The 25,300-nt window shown below is 39.2% G+C and overlaps 1 protein-coding gene across 10 annotated transcripts in view; it reads left to right on the top strand.

The window, feature by feature from the left end:
• The window catches only part of tbc1d5 (TBC1 domain family, member 5), a 511,825-nt gene that overhangs the window by 129,971 nt on the left and 356,554 nt on the right, over positions 1-25,300 (top strand). Inside the window, exon 1 of one of the 10 annotated variants that reach the window (XM_072575717.1) lies at positions 765-879. The exons of the other annotated variants lie outside the window; for them this stretch is intronic. The gene's annotated coding sequence lies outside the window, so the exon portion shown is untranslated. Of the gene's footprint in view, positions 1-764; positions 880-25,300 lie in introns of those variants that run through there. 10 annotated transcript variants of the gene reach the window in all.

Genomic DNA, 25,300 nt, shown 5'->3' with positions numbered 1-25,300 from the left:
AGTAGAGTCGCAGGTAGATAGGATAGCGAAGAAGGATTTGGTACACTTGTCTTTGGTCATTGCGTTGAGTATAGACGTTGGGAGATCATTTTGCAGCTATACAGGACGTTACTTCAGCCACTTTTGGAGTGTTGCATGCAATTCTGGTCGCCCTCCTACAGGAAGGATATGAGCTAAAGGGAGAGGCTGAATAAGCTGGGGCTATTTTTTCTGGAGTGTCTGAGGCTGAGAGGTTTACAAATCATATGGAGCATGGATATGGGTAAAATATGCAAGAACTTTTCCCTGGGATTGGGGAGTCTAAAACTAGAGAGCAAAGGTTTAAGATGAGAGAGGAAAGATATAAAAGGGACCTAAGGGGCAACCTTTTCACGTAAAGGGTAGTGCGTGGATGAAATGAGCTCCAGACGAAGTGATGGAGGCTGGTACAATTACAACATTTAAAAGACATCTGGATGGATATATGAACAAGAAGGGTTTGGAGGGATATGGGCCAAATGGGACTAGATTTATATAGGATATCTGGTTGGCAGGGATGCTATATACTCTATGACTCTGACATCAACAAGCGAGACATGACCATTGGAGACATTGGTATTAGCAACTGGGAGAGAGTCTCTGTGGCTGATGATCTTACTTTGGAAAGGCAAGTTGGAATACATGAGCAGAAACTGGAAACTTGGTGAGTCGAGAAAAGGGCTCAGAGAAAATAGAGGCCAATATATTGTGCCCACTTCTCAGCCCACTATCCTCTTCTGCAGCAGAGGGTGCCATGCCAGAATTGGGCTCCTGATCCACATCAAGAGATGCTTAACAGAGTTGGCAAGACCATGGCATAAACCATTGTGAGAAAGCTCTCATGAGGAATTCTGAAGAACAGTGAGTATTATTTTCTCAGTTCCCTGACTAATGTTCATCGTTCCATAGACATCACAGAACTGATCATTGTAACTTTGCTATTTGTGGCGGTTTGCTGTGTGCAAGCAATTATGTTTCCTCCTTTCCAAGAGTGCTTACTTTTCGAAGGTAGCTGAACACAGTGGGATTTGTTGTAGTAGTGAAAGGCAAATCATCTTTTTCCACTTAACTTTGACTCTTTTGCAATATTATAGGAAAGTAACAAGAAGTTTTAAATTGCCGTAAGCGTGAGTTGGTAATCTTAACCATTAACTGATTTAGGATATCAATGTAGAACCTAATGAATTGTAGCTGAAACTGAACAAAAAGCTATATACAATGGAGCTTTGCCTGAGCATTGCTAAATAGTGTTATTTTTAAAAATATATACAGTAGCGCCGCGACTTACGAACTTAATCCGTTCCGGGACCCGGTTTGCGAACCGAAAAGTTTGCGAACTGAATCAATTTTTCCCATTTGAATAAATGTAATTCCAATTGATCTGTTTCGCCATGTCGTACTGCTTAGCGAAATCAGATACGTGAGCACCATTCTCGTGTTTAGCTATTATTTCCTTCTTCGTTTCCACAGTAATACGTTTAGTCGTCTTAACACCACTATCACTACCACTTTTCACTTTCTTCGGAGCCAGAATGAGGTCTAATTTAATGCAGAAAACAAAAAAAAGCGTAAGAATGCTTGGACATAGCAACGAACAATGTTCACAGCGTGCGCGCCAAAGGCAAACTGAATGAGATCATGTGGGGCCCAGAGAGCTTTTGCGTTCAAAGCGTGCATAGCAAAGCAGAACAATGAAACCACATGGTCGCACACGGGCTTTTTGCATTCGTACCTTCATTTGTACCTTGAAGCAAAATTTTACGTACGATCCTGTTCGTAAACCGATTTGTTCGTGAACGGGGTCGTTCGTATGTCGAGGCGCTACTATATCTTGCATACTATAGTGTTATGGGGTTGCACTTGGAATTGTAGACTACTGTTCAATATGTCTCCATATTCGTTTTTGCCTTCAAAAGTAGCACATTATTTGTGAGGTGGTATATCAATAGATTTTTAAAATTCCCTTGTTATTTTGAATTAGTCAGTTGTATTGCTTTCGGTGTATGTTCTGCAGCAGTCATTTTGATTAGATACCTAAATGTGTAACTGCAAAGTTTGATCAGTTTGTTTTGGTTATCTGAATTTTAAGTAAAATTGCAGATTTGAAATAGATTTAAGATGCATAAATTCTCTGCTAGACCTTTTACAGTTTGTACTGTTTTGGTGATGATTGAGAATAACCTTAATAAATGCTTGATATGAAAAAGCATCTACACTAAATGATTAATAATTAGCCAGTAACATTATAAGCACTTTAATTACATTTCAGCGAGCTCCAGTAATCACTCATATTCTACTGAAATTTCAACATCCAACAGTCACATCATGTTGTGGTAATTATACTTCTCAAGTAAAATGGAATGCTAGACATTTCTGAAGAAGGGAGTAGTTCCATTTTAGATAGCAATGAGCTAAGTAGATATAGTAAGGTGGTCTGAGACTGGAGCAAAGTAGTATAGTTTAAATTAGGGCTCGTGCATTTAAACAAATATACAAGGAAATTGGAGAGGTGCAGGAATTCTAGTGTAGCTACAATTGGAGATTTAAATACCTGAATATAGATTGGAATAGTAGTTGTGGTGTAAAAGGCAGAATTAGCAATAGTTCCTAAAATGTATTCAAGAAGATTTTTGAGAGTATGTTCCCAGTCCATTGGGATAGGAGCTAGTATTGGACCTAGTTCTTGGACATGAGATGGGCGAATTCGATCAAATGTCAAGAGGGGAACATTTAACGGGCAGTAATCATTGTGTCATTATGTTTAGATTTTCTATGGAAAAGGAATAATTCAGGATAAGAATAATTAACTAGGGGGAAATGAACCGCAATGGATCTTGCTTAGATAATTGTAGTCAGTTTGTCAATTTAAAAAAAATGGTAACTGAAGATACTTTGAGTACATTCAAAATATATTCCCACAAAAGGAAAGGTATGGCTAACAAATCTAGAGAGCTTTGGATGACAAAAGCGGTAGAGATCAAGATGAAGAAGAAGAAAAAATGTGCTTATCACAGATCTCAGGTAGGCAATAAACTTGAGAGTCGGGATGAATATAGAAAGTTCAAAGGAAAAGTGGAGAAAAAATACACAAAGCAAAGCGAGAACATGAAATGAGTCCAGCAGCTAATATAAAAGGAAATTTAGAAGTCTAAAATAGGCATATAAAAACAAAAGGGTATTAAAGAGAAGTGGGGATCCTTTTCCAGTAAGAGAACTAACTGAACACATTAATTGTTACTTCAAACAGGCTAAATTCAGGTTACACTTTAGTATCTTGATATGTTTGTTAGCGCTAACTTTATTGAGTGGAAAAAAGCTTGAAATTAGCAGAGCAACTCCTGACTAATTTTAAAAGGAGCTGCAGATGTGAGTTTGGTCCCATATAAGTTAAATTATACAAGTATGTAATTGTGCATTCTTGGAACAGTATAGGATATGGATTCCAAATTAAGAGTCCATATATATTATTAAGATTTCTGCATATGCATGGAAGTTCATAGTGATGGTGTCACTGTGACTTAATAAAGGAGTTAGTAAGCATGGTATAGGAGCTTCTGAAAATCAAAAAGCAGCCTGTGAAATTTGCAAAGTGATTGTCAAGAAGAACTCTTGTAGAGAAAACAAGCTATCATTTTATCCCCCAGTGAAATTCCTAGTGAGTTTTCAAAGAGAATTTGCAGATCCGAGAGAGCAATTTTCATACTTGCTCTTTGCCTGCTGATACAACTTTGATTTCTTTAAGAAAATGTAAAAAAAGTCATTCTTTCAATGACAGACAATCTTGATTATAACATAATGCAGAAGTGTTTAATTTTCAATTTTCTGTAAATCTTCACTACTTAGCTTATTTCAGTACCTGCTGCACTGGAATCAGTTGTGCATGCTACGAGATGATTACCTTTCTAAGCCTGGAGACCAATAATCAGACTATAAAAGTCTTTGTGCATAGCTGAATCTCCACACAATGTGAGGAAAATAGTTTTGGGCCATATACTGACAGCAGATGTTGCGGAAGTGCATTTTTTGCTGTGGCAATGTAGTCTAATAGGTGATTTTTTTTCCAATACATAGAATGTCTTGTGGCCGCTTCTGTCACTGAATTAAGTAACGCTTGTATGTAGTTTACATTTGTCAAATGGTAGGTTTATCTCACAGAATTGTGTGGTCAAATGACCAGATTACTAAATTTCATTAAATAAATGAGGCTTACTTAACATAGACATCTTCATATTTGCATTTAAGTATCGTATTTTCATTTTAGAATTGAGAGTTAAATTTAATGGAGTTATGTTGGCCAAATTCTAATTCTGCAATTGTGTAAGTGCTACTAAGTTGTACCTCAGCAGTTTTTTTATATAAAAACACTGGACCTGTAACAATAGGGGAAACCATCTTATTTGTAAAGCACCTTTTAACATTCTCAACAATTTGAATTAATTACAGTACTTTTGAAATATAGTCAGTGCCATTTGCAGGTAAATATGGCAGCCAATTAGTTCATATCAAGGTCCCAGAGATGACAACGAGATAAATGAGCATTTTATCTGCTTTGTTGACTTTGCTTGAGGGATGAGGTATTTTTACTCTACAATGACAGAATTATATGCCAAGTTTTTACTGTTAATATTATTTATTTATGAACCAAGTCAGTTGATCAACATAAATCATTAAAACTTAGGATAGTTGTTTAATCATTATTTTTGCCATATAATTTCATTTTTCAAATCATTTTATTGGTTTTATCAACTGTACCAAGTGTTGCAAGAATGATCAATGGAATACAAACTGCATTCTAATTATAATGCTGTAAAAACAATCATACAGTTGATGTAGTGAACTATACCATGTCATTTATTTGTTTTACAAGAGCTATGGTAAGCCAAGCTGTTTAGTGATTTTGAGTGGGAAGTGTTTGGCGCACTCACTTGTAGTTACTTTCACCTTACCAAAACAATCATCATCATGAGAGGTGCTGTTTCCATTATTTACAGTTTCTGCCAGTTTATTGCTGAGGGCTCTGAACCACGAAAACATGGATGTGTTATAGGTATCATAAAGCTGAGTATTAACTCCTGAGAAGGTGGCTTTCACAGCTAAATGGAAGTGCTTACCTCTGACGAAAATGCTTGAGCTCTTGCAATGTACTCAAATAAAATGTACTCTAATACCTGAAAGCATCTGTGAAATGGTTAATAAGTGATTTTTACAAGCAAGCAAGCAGCTTATCAAAGAAATTAACACATTGATTGCCAAAATAAGTTTAATGCAAATGTTTTAGTTGAATAAATAATGAGTTTTGCAATTTATTAAACATTTTATTCACTAACAGACAGTTGACATTAGAAAAAATACAGCAGCGGGATATGTAGTGAAAATTTCATTGTCGTCAAGATTTCAATCTTTTATCAATTAAGTTGCCTTAATTGTACTGGTATTTGTTTACAGTAAGTGGCAAAGGGGAAATGATACTGATGATAATTCTATTCGTATTGTACTGTAATTTGAGTTGATAAACATATTTACTGTCTTGGATTTGATGTTTTATTTCCACCATTTATTACTTTAAAATATTTGGAATTTTGAATGCTCGATGCTTTGATGAAATTTCCTGCAATGTGATTCCTTCATTTCTGGTGCTGCCAAATTTTTGTGTTGAACCTCAATAAAAGCAATATCCATAAGACTGGAACTGTGACTGCTTAAATTTAATCTCTTCTACTTGAATGAGTTCTAAAGAAATCTGGTTGCTAGTGAATAATTGAGTGTATGATTAACATAGTACAATACACAGCAATAGGGAAGTTTCTCTGGCATGCAACTCTTGTATTGAAAATGGCTTCACATATTTGTATTAATGTATTCAAGGCTGTAGAAGGAAAGTTAATTTTCCAGCTTAAATATTTAATTCAAGCTTAAAATTTAGCCTGTAATTAGAGTTCCCAAATGGCAAGAACATGGGGTATTTGTCCATTTTAATTAGATTGTTGTTTACCTATTAATTATATAGCATATCTTGTCATATAGTTTTGATGATAACAGATGGTGCTAGGAGTTAGTGAAGGTTTCAACAAAATAAAAATACACATGATTTATTAAGTTGCACTTTATTATTGACTGGTTTAGTCTAAATAGATAATGCCATTTTAAAAATTTCTTTAAATTAATTTCAGTTGATAGCATAAGAATCCCACATTTTTCATTGTGCTCATTGTTATATATTATCATATTTAATATATTTTAAATATTATTAACTGTGATACCCTTTCAGAGGTATGTTTTAAAGTATTACCCAGATTTTAATAGTAAGCATTTTTGATTGAGATAAGCAGGACCATGGTCTTCAAAAATGTCAAAGGTCAGATGCTGAACATCGGAAATGAAAACAGAAACCCTTCTTGCATTAACTGTCCTTTCTCTCTACAAGTGCTACAAACCCACTGTTTTTTCAGCAATTTCTGTTTTTGTTTCTGAGGATCGTATTATTATTTTATATAATCCAATGAGATCTGGTAATAAGTACCTCAACCAGTTGACTGCTGGAAATTCTTGGAAGAATAAGGGTTTTATTGGATAGAAGTGCGTCAAAGGGTGTGATTGAAAGATTGGTAGCTGTAGAAATATTTAGGGAAGATGTTGGAATAATAATATTGTCATTGGACTAGTTATTGGCCGAGCCTAATACTCTGAGGACTTAGATTCAAATCCTGCTAAGGTATCTGTTGAATTTTAATTTCAGTTAGTAAAATCTGGAAATGAAAGCATTTTTTTGTAATGTGACTTTGAAACTATCATCAATTGTAAAAATTGTCTTGTTTGCTCATGTCCCTTTTGGGAACGAAATTTGTCATTTTTATCTGATCTGGCCTACATGTGATGCCAACCTAATATGGTTGATTCATAACTGTCCTCTGAATTTCAAATCACTTCGTTTAAAGACATTCAAGGATGGTCAAGATGTGCTGGCCTTGCCAGCAAAACCTGCATCCCTTGAAAGGATAAATAAAAAGTTGTCATGATGAACAGAGAGTCAAATGCTACATAGTTTGAAATTTCAGAGTACGGTTTTAAAGAAAACGTGGGAGTATTTTCTTCATGGGCAATCAACAAAGGAAGTTGAATTGAGCCATAGAAATGTAATGGCACAAAAAAAGAGGCTTTTCAGCCAATTGTGTCTGCGTTGGATGAGATGAGCAATTTCTTCACGTAGAAAGTGGTGAGGTTGTAGAATTATCTTCCATGGAAAGCAGTTGAGGCCAAAACATTGAATTTTTTTTTCAAGAAGGTGTTGGATGCAGTTCTTCAGACTAGAGAGATCAAAGGGTCTGTCTGAGGAGAAAGGAGAAAGCAGGAACAGGATACTGAGTTGGATGTGTTAGAGAGTTGACTCAAATGACCAACTCCTTTTCCCATTTCCTATGCTTCTATACTGGCCAGTGTGGCCCTGGAAAAGCACAGCAGGTCAGGCAGCATCCGATGAGCAGGATAGTCAACGTTTCGGGCACAAGCTGTTATCATGAGTGGGCAACACTGAGTTTGAGACAGTAAAGATCTCTGAAAACTCTATATCCAAGAATGTTGAACTGCCATCTTGCCCCTCGAGAGCAAAGTTTCTGTTGTAGCAATTATATCATATAGCGATGTTACTATTTGTGCCTTTTGGTCATCATCTTTATTTGATAGACTCCTTGTGTTTATGAATGCACCTTTTTAACACTGTCAAATTCCTGTGCTGTACATTTCACACCCTCTGCTTTTTATTTTCAAAATCACTAACTCAATTTTTTGCACCTGTTGCCTGCTCTGAATATACTCTCAAGTTCAAATCTCCTTGCCAGCCTACGTTAAGCCATTCCCAACAATACCAACGGATGCTCACATAAGGGTATTTGTCCAGTTCAACACAGGTATCAATTGTCTGGCTTGTACAGATCTCCCCTTCCTCAGAACTGTTTCCAATCCCCAGAACCTGATGCTTGTCCTCCGATGCCAACTTTCTAGTCATGTGTCCAATTGCTCAAATCTCCTATCACTAGCAAATGGGACTGGGAGCAATCCTGAGACAACTGCTTTAGAGAGTCTGCCTTTCAATTTCCCACCTAGCTCTTTTAGGACCACATTCCCATTCCTACTGAAATTGTTGGTAACAACATGGATTCAGACTCCTGGGTGATCATTCTCGCCCAGAAGAATATTATTTAACTGCTCAGTGGTCTCATATTCCCTAGCAAAAGGAAGCCACATACCATCCACAGTTGCTTAAGTGGGCACTTGGAAGGGAGATGTGGATTAAACTAATTCACTAAGATCATTGGGTTACTACTGGGAGAGATAAATGAAATGAGGTGAAGCTTGGTACAAAATCATGAGGGGGCATGGTTAGGGTAAATAGATACAGTCTTTTCCCTGGGGTGGGGGAGTCCAGAACTAGAGGGCATAGGTTTGAGGTGAGAGGGGACAGATTTAAAAGGGACCAAAGGATCAACGTTTTCACGCAGAGGGTGATGCATGTCAAAGCCTGTGATGCTGGAAAAGCACAGCTGGTTAGGCAGCATCTGAGGAACAGGAGAGTTGATGTTTTGAGCATCAGGAATGAGAGGGTGGCCTAAGGGGGCTGAGAGATAAATGGGAGTGAGATGGGGCTGGGAGGAAAGTAGCTAGGAATGCGATAGGTAGATGAAGGTGGGGGAAAGGTGATAGATCAGAGAGTAGTTTGGCACGGATAGTTGGGAGGGTAGATAGACAGGTAGGACAGTTCAAAAGGGTAGTGCCGAGTTGGAAAGTTGGATTTGGGATAAAGTGGGATGATGGGAAATGAGGAAACTGGTGAAATCCACATTGATCCTGCATGGTTGGAGGGTCCCAAGGCGGAAGGTGAGGAGTTCTTCCTCCAGGCGTCAGGTGGCTAGAGTTTGGCGGTGGAGGCAGCCCAGGACTTGCATGTCCTTATTGGAGAGGGAGGAGGACTTGAAGTGTTCAGCCACAGGGCAGCAGGGTTGTTTAGTGTATGTGTCCCAGAGATGTTCTCTGAAACGTTCTGCACATTGGCAGCATAGAATGAGCTGCCAAAAGAAGTGGTGGAGGCTGGTACAATTACAACATTTAAAAAGCATCTGGATGTGTATATAAATAGGAAGGGTTTCGAGGAATACGGACCAAATGCTGGCAAATGGAACTAGATTAATTTAGGATATTTGATTGGCATGGATAAGTTGGACCAAATGGTCAGTTCCCATGCACTATATCTCTATGACTCTATGATTGGTCCTTGCATGTGCGTTAATTCGCATTAATGGGAGGGGATAGAATAGAAATGCTGTGTGTATTCTTTCATGGTTCCTCTCAAAGACAGGAACACAAGCTGAAAAAGGCACATGGATTTTAACAAAAAAGTGCGTTTAGTTTAAAAATAATGAAGACTTATATACATATAAACAGAATGAGAACCAGAATAATGTAGCACAGAAGACACTTCATTCCATCATACTTCTGCTGGCTCTTTGATAGAGCCAGCATCCCTCTCCCACTGCAACTCCCAGGTCATTTCCTCTGCTCTGAAGCTCTTCAACCATGTTGTGTTCAAACTTCCAGCTCAGTTACTGTCTCCTTGACTTGTCCGACCTGCCTATCTTCTTTTCCACCTCTCCACTCCACCCTCTCCTCCTTGACCTATCACCTTCATCTCCTCCCCCACTCACCCATTGTACTCTATGCTACTCTCTCCCCACCCCACCCTCCTCTAGCTTATCTCTCCATGCTTCAGGCTCACTGCCTTTATTCCTGATGAAGGGTTTTTGCCCGAAACGTCGATTTCGCTGCTCGTTGGATGCTGCCTGAACTGCTGTGCTCTTCCAGCACCACTAATCCAGTATTTGGTTTTCAGCATCTGCAGTCATTGTTTTTACCTCTTTGATAGAGCTATCCAGTTAGACCCGATTCTTGCTCCGTAATCATCCATTTTACCCCCTTTACCTTCTTTTGTAAAAATTTGTGTGAAAAGTTATTATTGAATCATCTTCAATCACCCTATAAAGCAGTTTTCTAGTTCAAATCTCACTATATATGAAATAAAAAGTCTATCCATGGTCTATTTTAAGTCACCTTAAATCTGTTTCCCAATTCTTAACCCTTCTGCTGCAGACTGTTTTTCATGTTTACTTTGCCAGAGCATTTATGATATTGAACAGGATTGTCAACTTCCTCTATCCTGCTTCGCCCTCACAAGAGCACCTGACATTCTACAGTCTCTCAGATTAATTACACTTGTCATTCATGGTATCACTGGAATAAATCTCCTTTTAGCCTTTCTGAGGCCTTGATACCCAGAATTGAGCACTACTTCAGTTACGTAACTTTTGTATCCCAGGCTTCTTTTTATTTCTTTATTCATTCACAGGATGAAGGCATCGCTGGCCATGTGGTACTTATCGCTCCTCTCGAATTGCCCAAAGGGCAGTTAAGAGTCAGTCACATTGCTGGTGACTGGTGCCACACATAGGCCATACTGGGTAAGGACGGCAGATTTCCTTCCCTAAAGGACATCAGTGAACCAGATGTTTTTTTCCGACAATCAGTAATGGATTCATGGTCATCATTTGACTCTTAATTCCGAATATTTATTGAGTTCAAATTCCATCATCTGCTGTGGCAGGATTCGAACCTTGGTCCCCAGAACATTGTCTAGGTCTCCATGTTAACATTCCAACCATAATACCATGAGGAATTTGCCTCCCCTTTTGTTTATAAAGTGCTAAAGTTTTTAGCAAAAGTTTTTCAACTTGTCTTGCTTCCATCAAAGATTTGAAAACATATACACTCAGGACTTTCTGTTCTCTATCCCCTGTAAAATTTTATCATTTAGTTTCTATTGTATCGACCAAAATAAATCACTTCATACAAGGTTCTTATGGATCATATGCAATGATTCCTGCTGATAGTAATACTGAGCAAGTCAGCTGTCCAAAAGTAGAAGCCACCTTTTAAACCACAAGTTATATTTTTCTTTTGGTTAATGTTGAACCTCTTGAAAATTAAAAAATATATGGTTTCAAGGTTTGTATAACGATTTGTAACTTGGATGCTGATTGCATTTGTGGGTATGTTTGCCGAGCTGTGAATTTGGTTTGCAGAGTTTCGAGGTGACATCATCAGTGCTATGGAGCCTCCTATACTGCGTTGGTTGGAATTTATTTGGTTTCGTTTCCGCTGCTTCCAATTGCCAGATCCAGTAGTTGTTTGCAGTGGTCAGTTTATAGGGTCTAGGTTAAGTGTTTATTGATTGAGTTCGTGGATGAGTGCCAAGCTTTTAGGAATTCTCTGGCTGGCGTCTGTTTGGCTTGTCCTATTGATGCTGTGTTGTCCCAGTTGAATTTGTGGTCCTTGTTGTCTGTGTGTATTAATACTAAGGATAGCTGATCATGGCGTTTAGTGGCTAGTTGATGTTCATAAATGTGGATTGCTGTTTGTCTGTCTTTTTGTTCTATATAGTGTTTTGTGCAGTCTGCACAGAATCTTGTACACCACATTTGTCCTGCCCATGATAGGTATTGGATCTTTTGTTCTGGTGAGTTGTGTCTGAGTGTGGCTATTGGTTTATATGCTATCATAAATCTGAATGGTTGAATGGGTCTGGCTGTCAGCTCTGAGATGTATTTTTTACATAAGGTAGAGTGGTTAGTGTGTGGGGTCATGGTCTGTCCTTGGTGTATTGTTTGTCCGTCAGGCATCTGCAGATGAAGTTGCAGGGCTGTCCTTTCTTGGTAAAGACTTTGTAAAAGTCATCATCTTCTCTTCAGAGTTCAGGAGTGCTGCAGTGTGTTGTAGCCCTTCTGAACAGATTCCTAATGCAGTTTCTCTTGTGTGTGCTTGGGTGGTTGTTATTATAGTTCAGATCTGGTCAATGTGTGTGGGTTTTCTGTACACTTTTGTTGTGCATACCCATTGTGTTCTTTCCAACATCACATTCAGGAATGGGAATTGTTTGTTAATTTCCTCCTTTCTCTTAAATTTGATCCCTGTGAGCATGGTGTTAATAAGCTGGTGTGTGCTTTCAATCTTTGTTGTTTTAATTATTACAAAAGTGTCGTCTACACATCTGATCTAAAGTTTGCGTCAGATTTATGGGAGGGCTGTTTGTTCTAATCGTTGCAGCACTGCTTCAGCTATGACCCCGGAGATGGGTGAGCTCATAGGTGTCCCATTGATTTGTTCGTGTATCTGGCCATTGAATATGAAGCACATCTTCAAGCATCGGTCCAGTAGTTTGAGTATGCAATCCTTGTTGATTGGTTCCCTGTTGTGTTCATCTGTTCTGTTTGTCCAGGAAATTGACTATTGCTTATTTGCCTAAGGTTATGTCAATTGAGGTAAACAGCACTGTTACATCGAGTGAAGCCATCGCTTCGCCCTCATCTATGTTTATGTTCTTGATATTGTTTAAGAATTCCTGTGATGATTTAATGGAGTGTTTGGATCTGCTGATTAGATGTTTGAGTTTTTATTGAAGTTCTTCAGCCAGTTTTTGTGGTGGAGTTCCTGGAAGTGCCACAGTGGGTCTAAGTGGTATGTCTGGTTTGTGTACCTTAGGTATTTTGTAAAGTTGTGGGGTGTTGGTGCTTCTGGTTTCATCTTTTGTAGGTCTTGGTTATCAGTCCATTTTTGTGTAGATTCGTAGTATGGTTTTTATTCTATTGGTTAACTGTGGCATGAGGTCACATTCCCTCTTAGGCAGGTGTTGGTATCTCAAGTAGTTCTGCAAGTACGTATTCCATTTTGTTCATGATTACTGTCATTCTGCCTTTATCCATTGGTACTATGATTATGTTTTTGTCCTCTTTGAATATTTTTAGGGCTTCTGTCTCCTTTGTGTTAAGGTTGTCCATTTGTGATTTCTTTGTTAGTAAGGGTACAATGGTTTGTCTGACCATTTGCTGTCTCTCTTCGGTTAGTCCGTTTGTTCTGAGCATACATTATAATGCAGCTAGGAAGTCTGTTTTTTCTGTGTCCTTGTGATTGTAGTTGAATCTCTTAACTAGTACTACTTTTTCTGTGTCTGTGAGCTGTCTGTTGGAGAGGTTGTCTTGTAGTGCCATTCTTTTTTTGTTTGTGGTTCTATTCTGTCCTATTGTGATGGCCTGTTCGATTGTTACAGTCTGCGTCTAATTGGTTGCTTTCAAAACGCTTTTTGATGTGCAGTTTCATGTCTGTACCTGTGTAGTCTATTGTGTGTGTCCATAATCATGACCTGGATCATCCTGAGGCTGGTTTTCTCTGGTTGTTTCTCTGGCTTGTGGGTTGTTGATTGGCAGTCAGTACCTGACACTCAGTGAATGTGCCCACAACAACTGCAACTGGCACTCAAGCTACAAATCTTTACACAAACCTTGAACACCTATGGGGGAGAAACGCTAAAACAAGCAAGGAAAATGGGAATCCTGTACCAACCGTCTAAGCACTACCTACGAACAACTTCAATTCCTACATGAATGTCGAAGGAATCTAATCCTACCACACTGTGTCAGGCACAGACCCATCTATCAACAACCCACAAGTCAGAGAAACAGCCAGACAAAATGGCCTCAGGATGTTCCAGGTTATGATATGAACCTTTAAGAATAGCTAATGAGCTAATGTGAAAGGAGCTATGTCATAATGACATCAACTTACATGAGTCTGGAACTTGGGTCCATAGGTTGCAGAGATTACCCAATCACAGAATTGTTAGTGTAGTGGGTGATAATTTGAACCATTGTATCAGTGCCAACTCTCCAAATGAGCGAAAAAACCCAAAGAATTCTGGATGCTGGAAATCAGAAACAGAACAGAAATTCCTCGCAAAACCCAAAAGAAGGGTCACTGGTCCAAAAATGTTAATTCTTTGTTCCATACCTTCATCTTCTCCCTCCATATTGTTCTTTGTCAGACTATCATCTAATTCCCTTTTGAATGTCACTGTGGTACATGCCTCCAATGCATTCTCCGACAGTGCAATCTGGACTCTAGGCATCTGCATGAGAAGTTTTTCCTTTTTGGCTTTTCTTATTTTACTATAAATATATTATCTTGTTTTCAAACCTTTCAAAAACTTTCTATTCTGTCCTTTGATTTTGAATACGTCTATCAGGTTTTTCTTTCGGCCTTCTTTCAGTGAAGAAAAGTAGTATCAATTTCTCCAATCTGTCTTCAGACTGAAATTCCTCCACCCTGTAAGCAGTCTCATAAACTTCTCCACTGCCTTCACATCTCAAAAGTGTGGACCCCAGAATTAGATGCAGTACTCCAGCTGAAGCAATGTTTGTATCTTATACTCTTGCCTTTCCTCTTATATAGTTATGTTCAATGAAGCTTCTTAATATTCAGTTATCAAAGTGTAGATCTGATCATCGGACAGTCCACTTTCTCTGCCGGTTCATCCTTCCCGACCTGGGGGTTGACAATTTTGGGAATCATTTCTGAAACCTTAATAACTCGGGGCCTCCCTTGGAGTTTGCTTGTAACTTAGTTTAAGATTCTGTTTTTGCGGTGAATGCAAAGAAATATGAATTGATTTTTAGTAGTACAATGCTTAAGTATTCTGAGAAAGGATTGATTTTGTTGAAACCTTTCAGCTTGCACTCATCAGAATAATTCGCAGGAAATGTCAAAGTAAAGGAAAAACAACACTACTGTATGAAAAGAGAGTATAGGTTGGTTGATAATTGGACTCATTTGGAGAAGCTTTGCATAAAGAACACACCAGTTAATCATGGCTGGCAGTGAACTGCCAAGATTTGTTTAGATTTTAAACTGACCAGTCCAACTCTGTTCAAGATGTTGCTCTGATAAATGAGCCAGAGAATGGCCGTGAAGCTGTTCTATTGAGTTGAAACAGGCACAGTATGTATACACATATTATTTGCCTGCGACACAGGGGCAAGTCATAGAAATGTACAGCACGGAAACAGACCCTTTGATCCATCCCATACAAGCCTACCAGATATCCCAACCCAATCTAGTCCCACCTGCCAGCACTTGACCCATATCAGTCCAAACTCTTCCTATTCATATACCCATCCAGATGCCTCTTAAATGTTGCAATTGTACTAACCTCCACCACTTCCTCTGGCAGCTCATTCCAAACACATACCACCCTCTGCGTGAAAAGGTTGCCCCTTAGGTCTCTTTTATATCTTTCCCCTCTCACCCTAAACCTATGCCATCTAATTCTGAACTTCCCCCACCACAGGGAAGAGACTTTGTCTATTTATCCGATCCATGCCCCTCATAATTTTATAAACCTCTATAAGGTCACCCCTTCGTTCCAGTGAAAACAGCCCCAGGCTATTCAACCTCTCACTATAGCTCAGATCCTCCAACCCTGACAATATCCTTGTAAATCTTTTCTCAACCCTTTCAAGTTTTATAACATCCTTCCAATAGGAAGGAGACCAGAATTGCACGCAATATTCCAAAAGTGGCCTAACCAATGTCCTGTACAGCCGTAACATGACCTCCCAATTCCTCTACTCAATGCTCTGACCAATAAAGGAAAGCTTACCAAGCACCGCTTTTACTATCCTATCTACCTGTGGCTCTAATTTCAAAGAACTATGAAATTGCACTCCAAGGTCTCTTTGTTCAGCAACACCCCTCAAGACCTTACCATTAAGTATATAAGTCCTGCTTAGATTTACTTTCCCAAAATGCAGCAGCTCACATTTATCTGAATTAAACTCCATCTGCCATTCTCAGCCCAATGGCCCATCTGATCAAGATCACATTGTAGTCTGAGGTAACCTTCGCTGTCCACTATACCTCCAATTTTGGTGTCATCTGCTCCAAATCCAGCACCGATCCTAAAGAGCTCCTTGCTCTGAGACTGTGCCCTTGGGTTATTCTCTCCTACTAGAGGAAACATTTTCTTCACATCCACTCCATCCAGTCCTGTCAGGGTTCTGTAAGTTCAATCAAATCTCTCCTTACTCTTCTGAACTTCATCGAGTACGCGCCTGCTCCTCATATGTCAAGCCCTTTATCCCCAGGATCATGCTTGTGAATCTCTCAAGTTTCCCTCCAAGGGCAGCATATCCCTGTGTAGTATCATGCATAGCTTCCAGAAAAAAAGTAGTGTGGCACACTGCAACTCAGATTTCTGCATTGGTGTCAGCATAACTCTTTTCACAATGTGCGTTACTTAGCAAATGTTGTCCAATTGCAGAATCACAACTAATGCTGAATGTTGTGCTGGTTCGGTATGGTCAGTATCTTGCTTGAGGATACAGTACTAACCTGGAAATAGCTGCAAATTAGGAATTGAAAGGGAAGGAAGAACTCATTACAATTACCAAAGAAGTACTACTGTTTAAATTTTTGGAATGTTAAGTAGAAAAGTCCCCAGGTTCTGATGGATTTCATCCTAACATCTTAAAAGAATTAGCAAGTGAAATAGTTTATGCATTGGTTTTAATTTTCTGAACCTATTAAATTGAGGACATTTCCTTTTAATTGGAAAATAGCTAATGTAACTCCTTTATTCACAAAAAGGGAGAGGAACTAAGGTTGTACTTAGATTTCTAGAAGGGTTAAGGTCGATGTGCCAAATCAAAAGTTATTGTAGAAACTAAAAGCTCATGGTATTAGGGCTTACATATTGGTATGGATAGAGGATTGACTGGCTAAGGATATGGGACCTGGACAAGGGTATGGGAGCTACATTTGCTGATGATATGAAGTTAGGTATCAAAATGAGTAATGAAGAGAACATGAGCCTCCAAATGGACATTTAGGTTAAGTGAGTTGGACAAAGTTTTTGCAAATAGACTACTATGTGGGAAAATGTGAAGTTGTCCAATTTAATAGACAGAATTAAAAATAAGTGAATTATATAAATGATGAAAGATTGCAGAACCTCTGAGACGGTGATAATGGTGTCCTTGTGCATGAATGGCAGACAGTTGGTATGCAACTAAAGCAGGAAAGCAAATAAAATGGTTGCTTTGTTATGAAGGGAATTGAATGTAAGTGTAGTTATACAGGGCAAAAGTGAGACTGCGTCTGGAGTACTGGTCACTGTATTTAAAGAAGTTCAGAGGAGTTTTACTGGTCTAATAGCTGCCGTGAGTGGATTGCCTTATGAGGGAATGCTCAATAAGCTGGATCTGTATCCTCTGCAGCATAGAAGAATTGGAGATGACTAAACTGAATCATATAAGTTCCTGAGAAGACTTGACTGCATGAATGTTGAAAGGATGGTTCATCTTACAGGAGAATCTGGCGCGAGCAGTCATAATTTCGAGATAAGGGGTCACTCATTTAAGTCAGCGATGGGGCGGAAATAATTCTGAGGGCTGAATGGTTTTGTAATCAGTTCCTCAAAAGAGTAATTAATGCAGAATCTTTAAATATTTTTAAGACTGAAGTGGAAAGCTTTTTGATTTTTAAGGGGATGAAAGACATAAAGATATGCAGAAATATAGCATTTAGGTCAAAAGCATATCAGCCATGATAGAATTAGAATTAGATTTAAATAAACTGGAATTAATAATTTCCTGATACCCATGAAGAAAACATTGTTGATTGATTTGGAAAAAAAACCACGTCCGGTTCACCTTAAGGGAAGGAAATCTGCCATCTTCGCCAGGTTTGGCCTATGTGTGACTCCAGAGCGTCAGCCATGTGGTTGACTCTCAACCACCCTCTGAAATGGCCTTGCAAGCCACTCCAGTGTATTAATTGTTACAAAATCTCAACAAAGAATTGAAACTGGATGAACCACCTGGCATTGACCTTGGCACTGGAAACGACAACAGCAAAAACAGCCCTGTTGGTCTGCAAAACTCTCCTCGTGAACATGTGAAGGTTAGCGCCAAACCTGGGAGAGCTGTCTCGCAGACCAGTCAATTAAGTCTGATGTACTCAAAAAATCATACCTTAAAGACAATTTCCTAGACACCACAATCCCTATCCTTGCATACGTCCTTTACCAACAGCAGGACAGAGATAAAGCTTCCACCTGCAAATTCCCCTCCAAGCTACTCAGTATCTCACTTGTAAATATATCGCTACTCATTCACTGTTGCTGGGTCAAAATCCTGGAACTCATTCTCGAATGGCATTGAGGATGTACCTACAGCACAGGGACGACAGTGGTTCAAGAAGGCAGCTCACCACCACATTCAACTAAGTGAAAGGCAACTCGGGTTGGGCAATAAGTACTGACCAGCCAGAGACACCCATCACCCATGAGTGAATTGAAAAAAATGATCCAGTTGAATGGTGGAGCAGGCTTGAAGGGAAAGTGGCTGACTTTGTTCCTTGTATTAAACAAATGCATTTTTGAAAAAAATGCAGAGCAGGAAGGAAATGGTTCTTTAGGAAGTGGAGGAGTGGCAGTTTGTCAGAAAAGGAATGCATAACTTATAAACCAGCGGTAGGCCATTTTGTCCCTTGAACCTGCTATTTAAGTCTGTTATTGACCTCCACTCTATTCCAGTACAGTTCATTATTTGGACTGAGGGAAGAAAGCGGTTTAAGATTTAGAAGTCCTTGAATGAAAATGTGGAACTGAATCCTACAAACTGTTACCACATACAGGTCACCATGCACCGCCTATGTAATTTAAAGCACAACTGTTCTAAATCATTAAAAATTAATCACAAAGTATTTTGCCAGCGTTATATCTATTTGTTTGTGGCACATGGCAAACACACCATTGTTAGGTTTCTCTCAAAACAGGATGAATTGAGGGAAATAGATCTATCTACAATGTTCTTTTTTCACTTCTCTCCCTTGGAGTGTTCCATTTAAATATTTTATATTTTCCAACCATGTAATTTTGCTTTATAGTTGTCAACTTCTGCTGCTTCCTCTGTCTTTATTGTTTCTGCTAGTCTACTTTCCCCTGCTTGTTTATTTCCTGGCAACCTGATTCACTATTCATACTATGCCACTGTTCCCTCATTGAATTTCATTTATTGTATGTTTATTGCCAGATATAGATTGGTTTGTGTGCCTTTCTGCAAATGTAAGTATAACACTCGAGCACAATAGTATCTGGACAAATTTTCATCCTATTTCCTGAATTATTTTAAAGAATAGGTTAATGATTACATCGTGGGTATTTTATTTGTTCAAAAAGTGTGCAAGTTTAAAATAGTAATATAGCTCTTTTTAGTACAAAAATGATGTATGCTATCAGTAGCTTTGCTAAATGATTCTTGCCTGTGACAGATGTACAGTAGTTGGATTATCAAGTCATAATGGCATTTTGATGCAATTACCTTGCCTGATTCAGACACTTTCATACCCTCAATAAAAATTTGAATATTCTGCTTATGTCAGGGTTCTTTAGAAAACATTTATGTTAGTTTATTGAGTTAAAATATTGCAGCTAAGGAATTCATCTGTTTGTAAAACATTCATCTGCTTGGGAAGGAATAAAATGCTGGCGTTGTTTTGCAGTTTTGTTTTTAAGATCGGTTGGTGACACAATTGCAGGCAATGTTATCTTAGATTTTCAATTTTTTTAACTTTATTTGCTGACATATCTGTATTTCTATTGTTCTTGATCTGTATGGACAGATCAGATTTTAATTCTGAGTTATATAGCAGTTATTCCAATAAGTTTATTTGTCTGTCTGGTTCAAGCTTAATATCAGCAAATTTTCCATCTTACACTGCTGGCTCGTAGCAATTCTAAAACAGAGATCCACCGGTGTAAATCGCCCTGTCAGTACACAGCACTCCCATTAGTAAACCATCAGCTCTTCATAGTTTTGGTGGCACACGGGAAATAGGTACTTTGCAACCCCAAACTGAAGCATCAGATGAATTCTGAGGACATGTGGCCCTCAGATATGCTGGTTGCAGGTCCACTGGCACAGGGAGACACCCTGAAACCAAACTATGAACTGCATTTGAATAGCTCCACTGCTTTGTAGATACCTTCAGAGTTAAAAGTTAAGGAAATAAATCCTGATACACAAATGGAGAGTGGAGCCCAAAGGTGGACTGATAACTAAATATGTAATCTTTCCTGCAACTAAATTGGTACCAAACAGTGGTTTGCATTTTTTAGATGCAACACGGGAAATTTTAAGTGCGAACCCTGACATTTGGCAGCTCTGGGCCGCCATAAATGTTCCCCATTCTGCAACCTAAAATAGACACTTATGATTATAGGGTTCAGCAGTTATGAGTGATCAGCCCAATTCATTTGGTGTACAGAATGCATGATTGAGGCTGACTCCAACATTGAGGACCCATTCCACTGTCCACTTGAAATCAGGCATTGTTTTTCTCACTGAACATTTGTTACAATCAAGATCTCTGTTCAAGAAAAGGTTGCCAAGTGCTGAGGACTGATAGATGACCTGCAATTGATGGACAAGACATATAAGATGCTGTGATTAACACAGAGGTAATGGGCTGAACATCAAGTTAAAACCCTATAAGAGACCAGGATCTAAGATCAGTTCACTGAAAGAAAGACATTGCATGTTCATTTGGTGGGGAAAGAGTTCAGATAAAATGGGTGGGTAAGCTGTCAGCAATATTGTAAGGTACTCATATTCCTAATGATAAACCCCTCACAAATGTTTCAGAATATGTTCTTCAGATTTGCTTCACAACTCTAACAGAGCCCGTTAACCTCTTGAACATCAAAGTTGACTAAGATACCAGTCACTCTGATGTGCACTTGTTTAGGATACAGTGCAGGAAAATGTTTAATTCTAAACAGAAATGTCACCCATCTATCAATACCAGCTATGCTGCTTGATAAAAATCAACAGTCCTTGACTCAATTGAACTAGCACTTTCTGGCTCTACCACACAGTGCAGATACAAAATGGAATACTCTTTGATAAACCATAAGCCTACAGGTGTGGAAAAGCTGACTGGTTTGAGGCTACATTGTTGTGATGAAATTTGTCATTGAAGCCGAGCAGCCAGCTCTTATTAATTGTAACAATGATCCAAGTGGGAAGACTCTGAATATACTAAGAACCATTGAAGTAAAGACCATCAGACTTCTAGGTGATATGCCAGTGACTGCTGGTTACATTTATGTCTGAATGCATCTCTTGTATCTTATTTCTCAAAAGCATGGAGGACTGTATACCAAAACGTCAATCTGAGTGTTCCCCAACCATAAACTTTGAATGAACCAGGAAATCCACTCCCTACTGAAGACCAAATGGTTAGCATTTTTGGATCTGCCTTAAAAATATTGAAGAGTTGACCTGTACTGCTCTCTGGGGAAGACAATTCCACAGATTCCTAACCCTCGGAGAGGAAGACTTTCCTATTCTCTGCCTTAAGTTGGTGAGGGTCCTTCTGGACATGCCAAACTTCCTGAGCCGCCTGAGGAAGAAGAGGTGTTGTACCTTCTTGACTGTTGCATCTACATGAGAAGTCCAGGACAGGCTGTTGGTTAACGTCACTCATAGGAACTTGATGCTCTCCAACTTGTCAAGCTCAGTTCTCTAGTTTTGCTAACGTTGAGAGAGCGATTGTTCTCATTGCACTATGTTAGCATACCTTGTATCTCCCTTCTGTATTTGACTTGTCATTGTTTTCAGCAAACTTGTTTGTGGCATTTGTTTGGAATTTAACAACACAGAAATGGGCATATACAGGGAGTACTGTAGGGGTCTGAGGATGCATCCTTGGGGGCTCCAGTGTTGAGTAGTGTTGTGGAGTAGGTGCAGTTACCTATCTTCACTGATTGATTGCAATCTGTGGGTCAGAAAGCTGAAAATCAAGTTGTAGAGGGTGGAGCCGAGACCAAGGTCATGGAGTTTGAGATCAGCCTGGAGGGGATAGTGTGCAGAGCTGCAATTAATGAGCAGGAGTTTGCTATATATGTCCTTGTTGTCCAGATGTTCCAGGGAAGAATGCAGGGCTAGAGATATGGCATCCACTGTGGACCTGTTACGTTAGTAGGCAAATTGTAGGGGATTGAGGCCAGCTGGGAGACTGGAGTTGATGTGGGCCATGACCAGCTTCTTGGAGCACTTCATGGTTATTGAGGTCAGAGCCACTGGGCGGTAGTCATTAAGGTACATTACATGTGCTTTCTTAGGTATAGGGATGACATTGGTCTTCTTGAAACAGGCAGGGTCTTCAGCTTGTAGGATGGAGAGGTTGAAGATATCAGTGGATGCCTCCACCAACTTGGTCCACACAGGATTTGAGCGTTTGACCGGGCACACTATCTGGGCCTGTTGCTTTCCTTGGGTAGACTCCCAGGAGGACAGATCTGATGTCTGTAACAGTGACCTAGGGAGTGTGTTTGCAGCTGTCGGGCAGACATCACAGCGCTGCTGGTATTCTGCTAAAACCGAGCATAAAAAGCATTGATTGCATCAGGGAGGGATGTGTTTGTCTGCTAGCTTGCTCTGCTTCATTTTGTATCCGATAAAGTTGTTTAGGTCCATTCCTGAAGAAGGGCTTATGCCCGAAACGTCGATTCTCCTACTCCTTGGATGCCGTCTGGCCTGCTGTGTTTTTCCAGCACCACATTTTTCAACTCTGGTCTCCAGCATCTTCAGTCCTCACTTTCTCCTAAAGTTGTTTAGGCCTTGCCATAGTTGGTGGGAGTCTGTTTGGTAGGTTTGGGCCTCTAATTTGGTCAGGTACTGCCTCTTGACACCCCTGATAGCTTTGCAGAGGCCATATCTAGACTTTCTTTATTGGTCTAGGTCATCCGACCTGAATGCTAACCATTTGGTCTTCAGTAGGGAGTGGATTTCCTGGTTCATTCAAAGTTTATGGTTGGGGAACACTCAGATTGACTTTTTGGTACACAGTCCTCCATGCATTTGCTAATGAAATCCATGACGATGGTGGCATACAGACACTGCCTGATTGCATCAAGATATTCTAAGTATCCTGTGATAAATCACCTGACTGAATTCATTGCATTTTTCCTATGACAAATGTAAAGCTAACTGCCTGTAGTTTTCTGCTTGCTGTCACTTTCGAAGTAGAGGAGTTATAATTGCAATTTTCCAATCTGATTATACCTTTCCAGAACCTAGGGAAATTTGGAAGAGTAAACCAATGTGACCATTATCTCAGCCATTTTCTAAAAAGACATTAGAGTGAAGTCCATCAGGACCTAAAACCTTGTCAGCCTTTAATTCAAACAATTTTTAAAATTTGTTATTTTATCATCCATTACCTCATGAATTGTTTTATGTTATTCCTATCCCTTTACTACTTGATTTGCAATTATATATTAAATATTATTTTTGCTGTCCACAATTATGAAGAGACACACGATATCTGTTCAACTTGTGCACCATTACCTTATTTTCCATTATTTATTCTTGACTCATTCATGAGTGGTTTAGTTCTCACTTTACTTACTGTCTACCCTTTCAAATACTGTACTTTTGCTTTAATTGTATTTCTAGCTCGCATTCTCTTGTGCCCTAATGTCTTCCTCATTTTATTTTAATCATTAGTCATACAGGTCTGTAGTTCTGGCCCATGGAGCCTGCCCTGGTCCGAAACAAGCACCTATTCTAATCCTGAATTCTGACATTTTGCCTGTAGCCTTGTATCCCTTAGGATTGCAACAGTACGTCTAAATACAACTTAAATATTAGGAGGATTTTGTCTCTGCTACCTTCTGTACCAATCGTCCCACTCACTATTGAACAACGATGCTTAGTATTCATTTAGAACCTGACCTATATCTTCCGGCACAAATTACTCCTCTGGTGCTGAATGGACCGTACTTTTTCCATGGTTATTCTTTTTGCTGTTAATGTACTTGTAAAATAATTTAGGATTTTCCCTTATATTTTCTACCATTATCCTTCCTTCCTTTTCTGCTTTCATATATTCTGCCCAATTGTAGGTTTGAGCAAAAATCCCCAATATGTAAAATACTGGACAGAACTCTGGGCTCAGCCTGCAACAAACACAACTCTCAGAATTAAAATGGCTGACTGGAACCCTCGTTCAGCCTGGAATTCCAATTTATACCTCCACTGTAAAAGAACAATCAGTTGAACCAAGACAACTTCTACACCTTGGGCTACCTAGCACAGACAGTGTGGGGGTCAACAAAGGTATAGGGCATTCAACTATCTATTTTCTCACATTCTTAACAATCAGAAAACCAATTGACTTCAGAAGGTAACAGCAGAAACACAATTGGAAAAACAGATTTGATAATGGGGCAACTGCTTGCCTCAGTCTCACCTCGGAGAGCATTTTGTTGTTCAACAACAAGCTTCTACATAAACACCTTCCCCACAGGCTTCAGTCCCCAGCAGCAGCTTTGGAACCAAGAATACAGAGGCTGAACAGAGAAGCTGAATCGTGAAGCCAAACCAAGAGCATCATCGGAACGAAGGGCATCCAAGAGGTGAGGGGAAACCCAACCAAGCGCTATCCAAACAAAAGCTACCAGACAAGGGCCTATTCTGAACCGTGAGAACTGACAGCAAGAACCTCCTCAACCGGGTGCAATTTAAATCCATATTTTCCCCAGTGGTGAGCTGAAAATCCTGAGACCCTAATAAAGCTCTGACCTAGCTAGCAGCAGGGGGAAGATTGGTGGCGACAGTGCATGGGACCGCAATTAAAGTTTTTGTGATTAGAACCGAAATACAACTGTTTTAATAGAGTTAATCTAGCTAATAGTGTATTTATTAGTATTGCAGTCCTCTGTATAGTTGGTTGATTGTGTTGATTTCCCTTTTTATTGCATTTACCCTTATTTCTTGTATTATATTTATCTTTTGTATTTTAAATAAACGCAGAGATTTTTTTACCCTGAAACACTTGTCTACTGCCTTCTTCATTTCACATTCCCTAAATAAATCCAGTGTCTGGAACCAGGGATCCAGGGGTGATTCAAACCATTTCAAGATCAGAAAATTACTAGTTGCAAGCCAGAACCATATACAATCTTCAGATCTGCTATTAATCATCACCAAATTGTGTACTTTTTTCAATTTGATGCTACCTTTAACTCCTTAATTAGCCATGGATAGTGCAGTCTTCCTTTGGAGTCTTTCCTTTTCATAGGGATGTAGCTTTGCTTAGTATTATGAAAAATATGTTTTAGTGTCAGCCACTGAATATATGCTGATCTATCTCTTAGCTTAATTTCCTACTTCACTCTTGTCTTCGTACGTTCAAAATGCAAGTGAGGTCCACTCTTCTGTCGTTCAATCATGGCTACCTTAAGGTGTCTTTACCATGAGGTCATCAATAATCCTGTCTCATTGCACAATTCCAGATCTGGAATAGCCCTGTTTGGTTCTAAAATGGACTGTTGTACGAAAAC

The sequence above is a fragment of the Chiloscyllium punctatum genome, chromosome 8 (assembly GCF_047496795.1).
Source record: "Chiloscyllium punctatum isolate Juve2018m chromosome 8, sChiPun1.3, whole genome shotgun sequence".
Taxonomy (NCBI): Eukaryota; Metazoa; Chordata; class Chondrichthyes; order Orectolobiformes; family Hemiscylliidae; genus Chiloscyllium; species Chiloscyllium punctatum.
Note: the sequence above shows the minus strand (reverse complement) of the source record. Positions and strands in the feature narration are given on the sequence as shown.